General features: G+C 41.6%; 1 pseudogene; it reads right to left on the bottom strand.

Moving 5' to 3' along the window:
- Nucleotides 1-7,872: 7,872 nt before the first annotated feature.
- Nucleotides 7,873-14,526, bottom strand: part of LOC116913276 — a 7,168-nt pseudogene continuing 514 nt past the window's right edge.

Genomic DNA, 14,526 nt, shown 5'->3' with positions numbered 1-14,526 from the left:
AAAAATATAAACAACTTAAAATTTGCTCATCTAACTCATTCATATTATTTAGACTCTACTGTAGCAAACATTTTTACGATTACAAAAATGTTTTTGCAAGAATAACTCACTAGGTATTCTGTTTTTATAGGTATTTGCATATAAAATTAATTTTCATAGTTCTTAGGTCAAACTTTGTCTTAGAATACATGTCCAGAGGTATGGATGTTGTATCAAAGAATAGACACATGTTTGAACTTTTTCATACTTTTAAATTATGTAATAGGAATTGTGTGACACTGGCCTAGCATGTAGCTCAGTGGTAGAACACTTTCTCAGGATGTGCGAGGTCCCGGGTTCGAGAATCACAAAAATAAAAAGAGAAAGAAATCAAATAACATTTTATATTTTTTCCTTGCATATTCTGTAACACTCTCTATAAACCTGGTTACTATTGGAAAGAGGAGAGAGACTGGAGAGAACAAACACTGGTAAGATGGACAGATGGTGAGGCTAAACATTCTTCACATAAATTTACTTAGCACATGTCTTTTGATGTATTATGTGTTTTGAGGTCCAGCTATAGTTCCTCTTCCTCTACTTCTTTTCTCTCAAGGTGTCCAGATGCCACTGTAGGTCGGGCTGGAAGGATGAAGTGGAGTCCGGAGTGGGTGGGGTGCTAGAGGATCCTGGTCTGGCTGGGAGTGCCGGGGGTCGAGGGATGGGGCAAGTGCAGGGTGAGAGGTATGGGGGTTGGGGGTGGAGTTCGTGGCTGGAGGACCTTAGTGTTATAGCTCCTTTTAGAGGAAGACCTTCTCCGACAATCTTCAATGAAACAGCTCTCTGAGACGATCCGAGCTTGTGTATATGTCTTTATTCCAGGTGGGCTTGTATGCATATACTTTATTTGGAGTGAACCAGGGGTATAGATAGACTTTGGAGATTTGGAAGGAGTTTTCAGGGCGAATGAAAATCATTGGCTGGAGTTTAGATGCCTCCTTTGCAAGGAGAGGCATTCCAGGAATCCCAGGTACTTGCTGGGTGGGTTCTTATGGGAAAAGAGGAAATTGAACTTGTAGATCTGCCAAGGACGACATGACCTTCTCCAGATAGAGTGCGGAGATTCAGGCTCCCCAGATGAGGTCAGAGATGGAGAAATCCCCCTGGTAAAGGGAAGTCCTTCATTTTGCTCTGACTGCAGAAAGCTATCAGGACAACGGTAGACTGCAACCTTAATTAGCAGGATCTAACTTTTAGTTGATTTTTTTTTCTGGTTTTAGATCTTATTTATATTTATTTTTTGTGTATGGATATTTTGCCTGCCCATATGTCTGTAGACTTCATGCATGCAGTATCCACAGAGGCGGGAAGAGGGTGTCAGATTCCTTAGGACTGGAGTTACAGACGGTTGTGAACCCATGTAGGTGCTGCGAGGTCTTCTGGGATAGTAGTCAACAAGTACTCATAACCCCTGACCAGCTCACTAACCACAAATCTAGCAATATTTTTGTTAGTATGATTTAACCTGTGTATACATTTAATTTTTTTTCTCTGAGATGATGCATCCATTTTATTTCATGTTTTTTCTTTGATATTTGAATTAGGATGTGTTTTAGCTTACCAGAACCTAGTTACCCTCCTGGAAATGTTAGTTTCCAGGAGACACGGGCACTATTTTTATTTTGGTGTTGCTGTGTCCACCATAGACTGTATTATATGCTTGGTCTGCAGCTTGTGGTTCTGTTCTGAGAGAGTCTGGGGAGGTAGGCACAGGGTGAGGCATGTTGGGAGATCACTAGGTCCTCAGCGCCCTTTCTCCTTGCTGTTTCAGTTGGCGTCCGCCAAGCTGTGAAGATGCTTTCTCTGTGGTCCTCTGCAAACAGTCTGCTCTGCTCAAGTGCAGGTGGACAAGTGACTGTGGACTCAACTCTCCAATGCTGAGCCAGAATAAACTCTTCTAACTTAACCTTGCTTCTGTTAGGCTTTTTTGGGGGAAAAAAGTGTTTTGAGTGTTTGCCTGTGTGTATGTCTGTACTATGCATGTGCCTAGTGCTTATAGCAGCCTAAAGAGGGCATTGTACACCACTGGAAGTGGAGTTACAAATTGTTGTTAGTCACCATGTGTGTGTCCTGGGAATTAAATCTGAGACCTGTGGGAGAGCAGCGAGTGCTTCTAACTGCTGAGACCCCCGCCTCTAGGCTGGGTATCTCACCTTAGCCACAGAACCAGTAATGGAGATAGCTTTGTTCAAGCTAGTCAGGTGCTGTACCCCTGATCTCACTACAAGACCTAAGGTACCAGTGTCGTTTGTGAATCTAGGCAGTGAGAAGCTTTGTGGTCACCTTCTCCTGCTCCTAACAAGCTGTCACATCCTCAGCACCACTGTCCTATTCAATATCCAGCATCTATTAGCTACCATTAAGCTGTTTAAATGCTCTCTGATGTTTCTACCAAGACTTTCATGGCAAACCCCAATCGTGGGAAGAACGAGTCATGGAGACAAACTTGAACTAGAACTCTATTTCTTCCTTTTCCTGGTAGGTGACCTTGGGTGCTTATGTCACGTTCAGCCATACCTTTACCTTTTTGCTTATATTTTCTTTCCTCCTCCCCTCTGTCTCTCTTTGTCTCTGTTTCTGAGAATTCGAAGGTAAGAATATTGTTTTATTTGTATTTGTGCGTCTGCGGTTGTGCCTATGGGTGTCTCAAGAGGTCAGTTGAGCGTGTTAGATCTTCAAGAGATGGGATCACAGGCAGCTGTGCAGCTCAGTGTGGGTACTTAGAACGGAACCACAGTACTTTGCAAGAGTATTAGTTAACCTTAATTGCTAAGGCGCATTTCCAGGGCCAGCTTTCTTAAATAATGCTTTTAAAATTTATTCTCACAGCATTTCATAATGTACACATATTGTTATGATTAAGTCTATTTCCAGTTCCCCCCTAGGCTTCTCCAACACACACACCCTCTACCTTCATGCCCTTGTCCTCTGTCTTTATAACTCAGAGTCGAATTAGTGCTTCAGAATTGGAGCATGGGAGCCTATGCCCTCCAAAGAAGAATGACTCTACCTCGCTCAGCGGCCCCGGATGACTACAGTAGCTCCTCAGGTGGGGCAGGGTCTCGTAAGTTCCTCTCCCACCTATACTGCAATGGAGGTGTCATATCCAGAAGACAGTGTCTCACAGCATTCCCCTGCTTCTGGATCTCACATTCCTGTGGTCTCCTCTTCTGTGATGTCGAAGCAGGCCAAAATAAGGGATAGCTTTTAGCCACCTTGAACTCCACTTGACTAGGGCTATACTCTCTCCCTCTTTTAGTAAAGATGTTCTTGGAAGCCTGAGACTTTTACCTGTATATACTATGCATACCCCCAACTCTGAAAAGGGTATCCAGCAACCCGTTAGCAGCATAGGATACCTACTGCATTGGGCTGCAAATATACTCAACTCCAAACAGTAGAGCAAGTTTTTCTTAATGATCATCAAATTGGGAGGTTTATATACAAATGCACATCAGGGTATCCTAGCCTGAGGGAAGGAAGACTGATCTGACCTGGACTGGTTTTGGGTGTATGCACCCAAAAAGGCAAAATCCAAGTGATTAAGCTTAATCAGACGGTCAGTGGTTTGATCAATCTGGCCTACATACTACAATCTAACCACAATTCTGGACTTTTGGAGCTTTCTGGTGTTAAGACTTTCACAGTGAAAGGATAACATAAACCCCATTTGTCCCCATTTAAGGACCCAATTTGTCTCTATTTTGAGGACCAGGTCTGATTTCAAAATTGGCAGTAAGGCACCAGCTTCAGGAACAGACCATAAAATCCAGAACAAGATCATAAAATCCTCTCTCAATTTTAAAAATGGGGAAATATTTTATTTTTTAATGGGCCATCTGCGTTGGGCAGCCCTATTTCATCACATGATTGAATACTCATGAGATAGAGATGTAGACAACCTGTGATCCCCTAGCACCCATGAATGAAGTTCGAGCTTACCTAATCTTTCTAGAGCGTTCCCCCTATTCCCTATAAGAAGGCCTGTGTGCCTTTAACTGAGGTTGCCATTTCACAGAATGGTTGACCCCCACATGCTTATCGTTTCTTCAGAATAAACACTCTGTTTTTGCACAGTATCTGAGTCTGGGGTCTTTCTTCAGTGATTTTTGAACCCTTACAACAATACAATAATTGCCCTATTTTCTTTTTGGCAGGGGGTTCGTGGTGGTGGTGTCTGGCCCTGACCTGTGTGTGTCCCTTATAGCAAAACTATAATTTCATGTATAATGCTTTTTTGAGTTTTGCGAGTTGGAACTAGAAAATTAGGAACCCAGAGGAATTCATAGAAATCCCCTAATTTATAACTGGTAGGTCAGAAGTGCAAGTGGCTTGAGAGCCCTGCTGTCTGACTATTATCAGAAGTACAGAGGTCCTGTTGGGGACTGGGACTCTAATTTGTGGGATCTGTGTAAGTCCTGGCCATTAGTGCAGAATTGAGTTCTAGTGAGTGAATCTGTGACATGGTGAACTAAAACACTTCACAAGAAGTAATCACAGGTCCTGGCATTCCCACCACAGGGCCCTGTGAAGCTGGTGACACATAGTGCTCTTGGGCTCCATGTGGGCTGCAGGAATTTTTCTAATGGACTCCAAGTGACACTTGAGCTGGTAGGGGAGACCTGCTCTTTCAGTCATGACTTCCTCAAAGCTAATTAAAATGTCAAAGGAATGGAACATGATATATGAAGTTGTTATTAGCTAATTCTTATGAAAATTATGAAAATACTGCAATTAATATTTTTATTCTATTTGCATTATAATAACTTAATGTTTTATCATGAAATTCTCCAGTTTGGTCAACCTGACACAAGCCAAGAAATATCTAGGAAGAGGGAACCTTAACTGACAAAAAAATGTTTCCATACGATTTGCCCATAGGCATGTCTTTGAGATATTACCTTGATTAATGATGGATGTCAAAGGGCTTTGTTTTGCTCACTTGTATTGTACCACCCCTAGATAGGTGGTCCTGGGAGAACCAGGCTGAACATCCTATGAGGAGCAATCCAGTAAGCAGCACTCCTTCATAGGTTCTGCTTCAGTTCCTACCTCCAACTTGAGTTCCTGCTGGGACTTCCCTCAATAATAGTGTTCAATCTGAGAGTTTTAGTAATAAATAACCCCCTTTCTCTCCAGGTTACTTTTGGTCATGGTGTTTTATTACAACAGAAAGCCTACCTAAGACCGAGATTGTCTTGAAGAAAGGGGGTTATTTTTCTCCTATAAAATTGTACAACTTCAATGTACAACAGGAGACTTTGCAGGTATCTGAAATTCAAGACAGATTTCTTTTTGAGACAGGTCTTCTTAAGTAGTTCCAGCTCGACTCAAAGCCAGGATCCTCTTGCTTTGGCCTCCTGAATGTGGAGATCACGAAAAGCAAGTCATATGTAAAGGCAAACTCATCAGAACCACAGCCAGTCTCTCAATAGAATCCACAATATCTAAAGGGCAGGAACAGTGTCTTCCAAGCACTGAAAGCACTGCCAACATCAATTATGATACCTAACAAAACTACCCACCGTAATTGAAGGACAAAGGAGAATTTCTCATGAAGAGAACAAAGGGAAGGAGCTCATGACCACTACTCCATAACTATAGAAGATACTTAAAACAATCCTGGGGGGTCTAGCCTTGTCAGGGCCAAGGGTTTCTCCTCCCATTGGTGCCCATCAAGGCTATCCTCTGCTACATATGCAGCTGGAGCCATGGGTCTGTCCACCTGTACTCTTGGATGGTGGATTACTCCCTGGGAGCTCTGGTTGGTTGGTATTCTTGTTCTTATGGGGTTGCAAACCCTTCAACTCCTTCAATCCTTTCTCTAACTCTTCTAATTGGAACCCTCATTCTCAGTTCAATGGTTGGATGCGAACATCTGCCTCTGTATTTTTCATGCTCTTCCAGAGACTCTCAGGAGACAGCTATATCAGGCTCCTGTCATCATGAACTTCTTGGAATCAGCAATATTGTGTGGATTTTGGGGTTGGTGATCCCCAGGTGGGGCAGGCTCTGAATGGCCTTTCCTTCAGTCTCTGTTCCAAACTTAGTCTCAAAATCTCCTCCTATGAATATTTTTGTTCCCTCTTCTAGGAAGGACTGAAGCATCTGCACTTTGGTCATCCTTCTTGAGCTTCATGTGGTCTGTGGATTGTATCTTGGGTAATCCGAGTTTTCGGGCTAACATCCACTTATCAGTGAGTGCATACCATGTAGGAAAATGCTGGGTCCTCTTTACATACCCAGTCTGTTAGTCTGTCTTTTTATTGGAGAATTGAGTTTATTGATGTTAGAGATTTTAGGGACCAAAGATTGTTGTTTCCTGTTTTTGTTGTTGTTGTTGTTGTTGTTAGAGGTGGAATTATATTTGTCTGGCTATCTTCTTTTGGGTTAGTTGAAATTTGATTACTTTCTTGCTTTTCCTAGGATGCAGTTTCCCTCCTTGTTTGGAGTTTCCCATCTATCATCCTTTGTAGGGCTGGATTTGTGGAAAGATAATGTATAATTTTGGTTTTGTCATGGAGTATCTCACCTTTCAGTACAGAGTATCTTGGTTTTTCCATCTATGTTAATTGAGAATTTTGCTGGATATAGTAGCCTGGGCTGGCATTTGTATTGTCTTAGGGTCTGTATGACATCTACCCAGGATCTTCTGGCTTTCATGGTCTTTGTTGAGAAGTCTGGTGTAATTCTGATAGGTCTGCCTTTATATGTTACTTGACCTTTGTCCCCTTCCTGCTTTTAATATTCTTTCTTGGTTTTGTGCATTTGGTGCTTTGACTATTATGTGATGGGAGGAATTTCTTTTCTGGTCCAATCTATTTGGAGTTCTGTAGGCTTCTTTTACATTTTACGGGCCTCTCTCTCTTTAGGTTAGGAAAGTTTTCTTTTATAATTTTGTTGAAGATATTTACTGGCCCTTTAATTTGAGAGTCTTTGCTCTCTTCTATATCTATTATCCCTAGGTTTGATCTTGTCATTGTGACCTGGATTTCCTGAATGTTTTGGGTTAGGAGCTTTTTGCCTTGCACATTTTCTTTGACAGTTGTATCAATGTCTTCTATGGTATCTTATGCACCTGAGATTCTCTTTTTTACCTCTTGTATTCTGTTGGTAATGCTAGTGTCTTTGACTCCTGATCTCTTTCCTAGTTTTCTGCCTCCAGGGTTTTCTCCCTTTGTGGTTTATTTATTGTTTCTATTTTCATTTTTAGATCCTGGATAGTTTTGTTCATTTTTTTCACCTGTTTGGTTGTGTTTTCTTATAATTCCTTAAGCAACTTTGTGTTTCCTCTTTAAGGGCTTCTACCTATTTACCTCTGTTGTCCTGTATTTCTTTAAGGAAGTTATTTATGTCCTTCTTAAAGTCCTCTAACATCATCATGATCTGTGATGTTAATCCAAATCTTGCTTTTCCCATGTGTTGGGGTATCCAGGGCTTGCTATGGTGGGGGAACTGGGGTCTGATGATGTTAAGTGGCCTTGGTTTCTGTTGCTTAGGTTCTTGCCCTTGCCTCTCACCATCTGCTCATTTCTGGTGTTAGCTGGCCTTGCTGTCTCTCACAGTGACTTGATCCTCCATTATAAGCCTTTGTGTCAGCACTCCTGGAGACTGGCTTTCTCCCAGAGGGATCTGGGTACAGAGAGCTGTGTCACAGGGTCAGCTCTGGGTGCAGACCGAAATAACCCTTAAGTCTAATGAGGAAACATATCCAAGAGTCTACCAGAGAGAACAAAGCATGCCCAATGAGAAATAGACTCAGGAAGTTGAATTATATAAAAGAGATTTTAGATAACAAATACAAAGAAATTTATTCAAAAAGGATAAAACTCATCACTGAAGGCTATGAGAGAAAGGCAGAAAAAGGATTTAAAACACAGCAAAATCAACACAATGGAGGGAATGAACACTCTATTCAATAGTAACACTGAATTCCTCCATCAAAAACACAAGCCAGTAGGCTGGACAGCAAAAACAAGAATCTATCCATTTTCTTGCCTCAAAGAAACACATCTCCAACGAAGGGAAACACACCTCTGGGAATAGGATAGAAAGGGTATTCATTCCACACAAACAGAATAGGACAAAGAGCAGGTGTCGCCATTCTAACAAGTGACTGAATAGACTTCAAACAAAAACTCCTCAAAAGAGATGAAGAGAGGGGCTTCATACTTACCGAAGGGATACCTCAATATGTTTAGAATCATCATTCTACTCTCACTACTAAACAGGTCTTCACAATAAACAATATACAAATGGAGGAGTGTCTGTACCAATAATAGGATTTCCCTTCTCCAGTTAAAGGCAATGTTCCTCTCCCTGAGCCTCTGTCTTTCACTCCCCACATTCCCCACATTTTCACACGAATGTTCATTCTAGAGCTTTAATAGTCCTTTATTTACTTTGGAGGTGTATTTGTTAATTTTGGACATTTAGTGTATCTGCTAGGGTCCATCAAAGTCTTCTGCTAGTCATTTAACATGCCCATGGAAATACGTAAAGGAAGTAGGGAGGGAAACTCCAAATATTTTAATGGACTAAAAAACTGACCCAGATCAAGCATCATCAGGTAAGTGGCCATTAGAGTCTGCTGGGTGGTTTCTTGGGGTCTGAGGATGGTCAACAGCTCACAATACATTTGTAACTGGAGGCTACATCCTTTTTATCAACCATTTTCTGTTTAGTATCTCTCTATCCTGCTTTTGGTTAATTTTTTTTATTGTTGTTATCCAAAAAAAAAAAAAAATCTCTGTTTTATACAACTCAGTATTGTATGGGGTATGGCATTCCCAATGGGGGACAACTAGAAACATTCTAATTTATGAGGCAACATTTTAACAATTTATTTGATTCCAAATTCTATTTGAAAGTTTTCTCTTGATCATTTCTAATATCATTGGATCATTGTATGTGTGTGCCCATGTGAGTGAGGGACATAATTAAGATAAATAACTTTTGCCCTCAGTGCTTTTCAGAATGCACACACACACACACACACACACACACACACAGAGAGAGAGAGAGAGAGAGAGAGAGAGAGAGAGAGAGAGAGAGAGAGAGCCATGTAGAGGCACAGAATGATGTTGGTGCTGTCAACTATAATGCTTTTTGTAACATTTGACCTTGTCTCAAGAAACTGACATGATTTTTAAGAGCATCCTCTCCATTTCTCTCTCCCTTCCTTTCTTTTTCCTTTCCTTTTCATCTCCTCTTCATTCTTTGTAGTCCTGGGAGTCAACTCAGGATCCCTCACATTTTGAACAAACACACTACTATTAAGTTATGTCTTATGCCCTTAACAGGAAATCTATCTATAGAAAAATAGTTCATATATATATATATATATATATATATATATATATATATGACAATTGTTTTAGGAGCATGATGCATAGATATACCATTGACCAGACAGGCAATATAGTTGGGAAAATATGGGATTTAGGATTAGCAAGATATGTTTCAGCTATTTGGACTTGCTTTTGAATGCTGAAAGGAGGACTTATATTATTCTGCAAATGTAATGGTTTTGTGCAAAAAATAAGTAATGCTTTGTGCTGTGCTAATCCCATTGTCTAATGAGTTCAAGTTAGAAGAGCATTCATAATACATCTATGGCAGGGAGCCCAGCATTGGAAAGCTTTTTAGTATACCTAATGTTGAGACCTCTGGTAAGGGATATTTAAATGACAGTGGCTAACTTGGCTGTCTGGGATGCTTGCGGTGTGGAGACATGTATGGCTTGGCCTTCAGGCTTCTGTGTATGTGAGCTTGCAGTGAAGCTGAGGTCTGCAGAACCAGTGTCAGTTCCTCAGTTAACCTGAGAAAAGGCCTACCTTGAGGAAAGGCCTACAGTCCGAACGTCAAAGGTCCTAGGAATGAAGCCCACTGGTGTCTTCATTTGTCTGTCTCAGTCCTAGAAAAAAAAAGCTTCGTTCTTTAGAAACTCCAGAAAGCAGACAAACGTGGCCATACGTCAGGTAGCATTCTGGTCCTGAAAGGTTTATCTGGTTTGAATCAATGTTCTAATCAGAGGCTGATGATATAGGATCAGGCTCCAACTAGGAGAGTCCACTTGTAGGGTCCTCACTAAAGACAGAGTGTGGCATATATCATTCCGCTTAACCATTGGTGCCATTTGTACTAGAGAGCATTGTATTCAGATCATTGTTCACCCCCTCAAGATAATGTGACAGAGGACACTTAGGGAAATGCTCTTTTAAGCATACTTTCCCTGCTAGGTCCTTGTAGAGAGTTTCCAGGAGGAACACTTGGTTCCAAGGATTCTTTTGGACAGTCCTAGAGGATCAGCTACATCCCGTGAAAGCTGTGTTAGCCAAATTTCCTCTGGCTCTGCAACACCTGGGAAGGTCTCTAGATCCCTGTGGGAAGCTCTCCTACCTTTGAGCACTTCTGCATTTCCCAGCTTACTTACAGTTGCAGCAAGCAGCTACAGTTACTGTTATTAACTGTTCTTGGCAGGGATTTAACTCCAGAAGGGGAAATTAGAGAGCAGATTTGGAGCCTAGGGTTGAGGTCTGGGAATGAGGCAGAGGCTAGACAAGACAGGCCTGGGTTTGTGGGTATAGAAGTTCTTGAGATCAATTAGGCACCACATATGGTGTAATTAACTGTAGCCTGCTACTTGCTACTGGGTGGGTAGCCTGGAGAGGTCTACAGTAGGAGGCAGGTCCAGAAGGTCAGAGGTAGAATGAGATATATCTGAAACAAGGTTAGGCTGAGGAAAAATGGAAGGCCTGGCATTCAGGAATGAATTTGAAGTCCTGGAGAAGATTCCATGAGGGTCAAGACTGAGGTAAAAAGTCGGACTCATCATAAAGGGACTAAACAGATGAGCCTTGGCGGTTGGGAAAGTCAAGGTAGAAAATACTCAGCCATGGTGCATGCCCATGAGTCTGTGGATGTTGGACCTTTAGGGGCTAAGTGAGTACACTGGAGATCACAGTGGCTTAAGGCAATAAGATGATATTTAGAACCATTGTATAACAGCGCTAGCTACGGCTTCCCTAAGCAAGTCAAGACTGATTTAGGATGAAGCAAGAAGGATGTTAGAAATAAGTTTGAGGTTGCAAAGAGAACACAATCCAGTTAAAGTGCATCATCAAAGCGCATCGAGGTTTCTTCTCAGAAGGGTGTGTTACTCACAAAGGTGGGTGAGCAACCACACCTGCACAGGAAGTGCCCTTGGTTTGTATTCTAATCAGCTGCTGACTATGTCTTGTCCTCATTGGCTGGGATTTGACCTGACGGCTTTTTTGAGAGTAGATCATTTCAAAGGAATTGAGACAAATCATGAAGATGAGCAGGGCAGTGAACCACTAAGATTTGATGATGCAAGACAGGGCATTTGCATAAAATCAGGCTTACACCGGAAGGATGAAAACATTTGTATAAAGGTTTTACCAGATGGAGAAGGTAAAGAGATTTGAATTATTCAAGTAAACAAAAAAGTTTTGCAGTATGTCAGGACAGTCTAATATTTAATGCTTCTTCTAAGATATGAAGATGAAAAAGCATTGACTGTGTCTGGCTGGGACATATTAAATTTATGGCTGAGACAGACACAGTCTCAAACATGGGACCCTTATGGGCACCACTGCCACATATGTGAAATCACAGGTTTTTTAGTGTGGGTATATAAAATGAGACCTTATAATGATATTTCCCACTTTTTCTAGATGGCTTCATACACTTAGTGAAGCCCAAGAAATCAGTTTTCTGTCTGTATTCCCTAGTGTACCTCATTCGATGCTGGATTTACACTCATCACACATGCTTTTAAAAAACAGGATATGATCTATTAATGTATCATAAATATTGGCTTTATTGAAAGTACTGAAGTTCTGATGATTTTTTAGTGCTGCTATTTTGAATTTTCTATTTTCTTTTTAATCAGTTGACTTTCAGCAAGCTAAATTTCTTTTTATGTGTTTTAGTGTGGGCATAGTTTTTTTCCCTTTGATTACGTTTTTATTCAAATAGGCAGTCTCTATTGGCTCTCTGGAATGAAGCTAATTTTAATAGTTTATGCAGCAGGCTTTTTTTTTCCTGGGGTAGGTTTCTTTTCTGCTTGTTTTCTTGGTAACCACAAACCTTTCCCCTGCAGGTTTCTTGACATCTTCATGCTTCCTTTCTTCCCTGCCGATAGCCGGCTTCTCGTCTGCAGTCCCCCTGCTGCAGCCTGCTCCAAGTTGGCTGCCAGTGCGTGGCTGCTGTTTCCGGCTTTTCACATGGAGTTTGTGATTTCTGGCCTCGAGAAGAATGGCATTCCTGTGCATAGTCTTTGCGTCAGGGTTCAGCTTCAACATGATCCTCAAGTTCGTCAGTGGATTCTTCTTCGAGACTCTATGTTGAATCTCCTTGCATGGTGCTTGGAGGGCTCTTTGGATCTCTGGGATTTTCAAGATTCTGCTAAGATCTGAGTTCATCATCTTGTGCATGGCAAGGTCATAGTTACTCTTGAGGAAAGCAGCCTTCTATCAAGTGTCATACAACTCATTTAACTTCCGGAAAACACCTTGAGTCCAAAAGCAGAGACCTCCCACATGCCCACCAGTTTTAAAATGTTCAGCCTGATTACATTAAGCAAAAGTAATACCAAGGATGTTTTTGAAGGCCTTATGAAACCATTATCTTCATTGTATATGACACAGTGTCCCAGTGCTGGCTCTATGTCTGTTCTCACTTTGTCCTTTTGCCAGCTCTCATTTTGTGAGAGGTATAGACATTTTTGATGTCATTCCAAGCTTTAAGTTTCTGAAGCAGCCTCCTTGGTCTTCTTTTAATCTTCGACCTTATCTTCAACCACCAAACACAGTTCTGAAACTCCCTTAATTGGCAGACCTTTACACATCACCAAAGCTGGTAAGGCACATCGATTTTTTCGGGGAGGGGTTGTGTTCACCCTGTGGTGCCAACGATGCCAGGTTTTGGTTGTTGCACACATATGGCCCCCATGACACATATTTCCAAAGGCACCCTGGCCAGAACAGTGGACTGGGTCCCACCACCTCACACTCTTGAAATTCAAGTCACAGCTCTACTAGTACCCCAAGACTTAGCACTGGTCTGACCTGCTGATTCTGTGAAAGGACAGAGCTGTCTGTTGTTTTTCCTCAAGTTGGTGTGAACAAACTTCACAATATGCAGTCTAATAGAAGCTTTGAACACAATCGGCAAAGTGGACGTTATTGCCAGATGACTCTTTCAAGGTACTCGAATAAGAGGGGTAAAGCACAAACCATGACAGGAGAGGAGAAGGCTGTGCTCCTCTCTTGGTATAGTATTTTGTTTGTTTGTTTGTTTCATTTTGTTTTAAGCTCTTATTTTAGGGCTGAGAATGTAGCTCAGGGGTAGGACACTCATCCAATATGCATGCAACCCTGGACTCATTTTCTCGTCCCAAAAAAATCAAAAAGTTGGAAGTTTCCTTATAAAGATATTGACAAATTACTCTGATTAGAAAATATTCTATTTATACTTACAATTATCTAAAATGGAAACATATCAATACCTTTTTCTTTGTTATGGTATTGAGGGAATATTGAAATGGGGTTTACTATGTTGCCCATGCTAGCTTTGAGTGTTAAACATCCTGTCTTGACCTCTGTATACCAGGATCAGAGTTATAAAGCACCAAACACAAGTAAAGAATAGATTTCAATAAATACTTCCCATGTTTACTTTTCTACAGACTGGGGGTGCTGGAGCATGCTTGTATGAAATAATTCCCACACTCAGGAGAATTGCAAGGTCCAGACCTCCCTGAGCAAGTCTGTGTTTCATAGTGAGAATCTTTCTCAAGAAAACCAAAAATAAACCACAAGGATAGCACATTCATATATACAAGAACTAAAAGGCACACATCTCAGGAATTACTAGACAAAGAAGTAACGTCTTCACTTTTACTAGATGTCAAATTACTCTCAAGTCGCTGCTTCAGCTCCCCTCCTGAGGTGAGCCTGAGGAGTCTCTCTCCAGCTCTCTAACATCTGCATTTTCTGACTGGTTAGTTTCTGGCAGATTGATGTGTATGCAATGGTCTGCTGTGGATGTTCTGGTTTTTGTCTCCTACTTACTGTGCCTGGGAGCCTCCTTCCTGCTACGTGGTTCTCTGGAAGCTGTTTGCTCACAGTTCTCTGCTATCTGGCAGTTTGTGTTTCCTATTGGATGGGGATCACCTTTGAGACACTGGGTCTTCATCTCATGTCAGTCATGGTCTATGCATCCCAGTCTCTGACCACCCTTTAGTTTTTTCAGGTTGTTGTTTGAGGCTGTATTTTTTTTCCCTCCATCTTTATTAACTTGGGTATTTCTTATTTACATTTCAATTGTTATTCCCTTTCCCGGATTCAGGGTCAACATCCCCCTAGCCCTCCCCTCCCCCATCTATATGGGTTCCCCTCCCCATCCTCCCCCATTACCACCCTCCCCTCAACAATCTCGTTCAGTCTTGGCAGGACCAGG

This window comes from Rattus rattus, chromosome 12, assembly GCF_011064425.1.
Source record: "Rattus rattus isolate New Zealand chromosome 12, Rrattus_CSIRO_v1, whole genome shotgun sequence".
NCBI classification, from domain to species: Eukaryota; Metazoa; Chordata; class Mammalia; order Rodentia; family Muridae; genus Rattus; species Rattus rattus.
The sequence above is the reverse complement of the archived record's forward strand: the minus strand, read 5'-3'. Positions and strand labels throughout refer to the sequence as shown.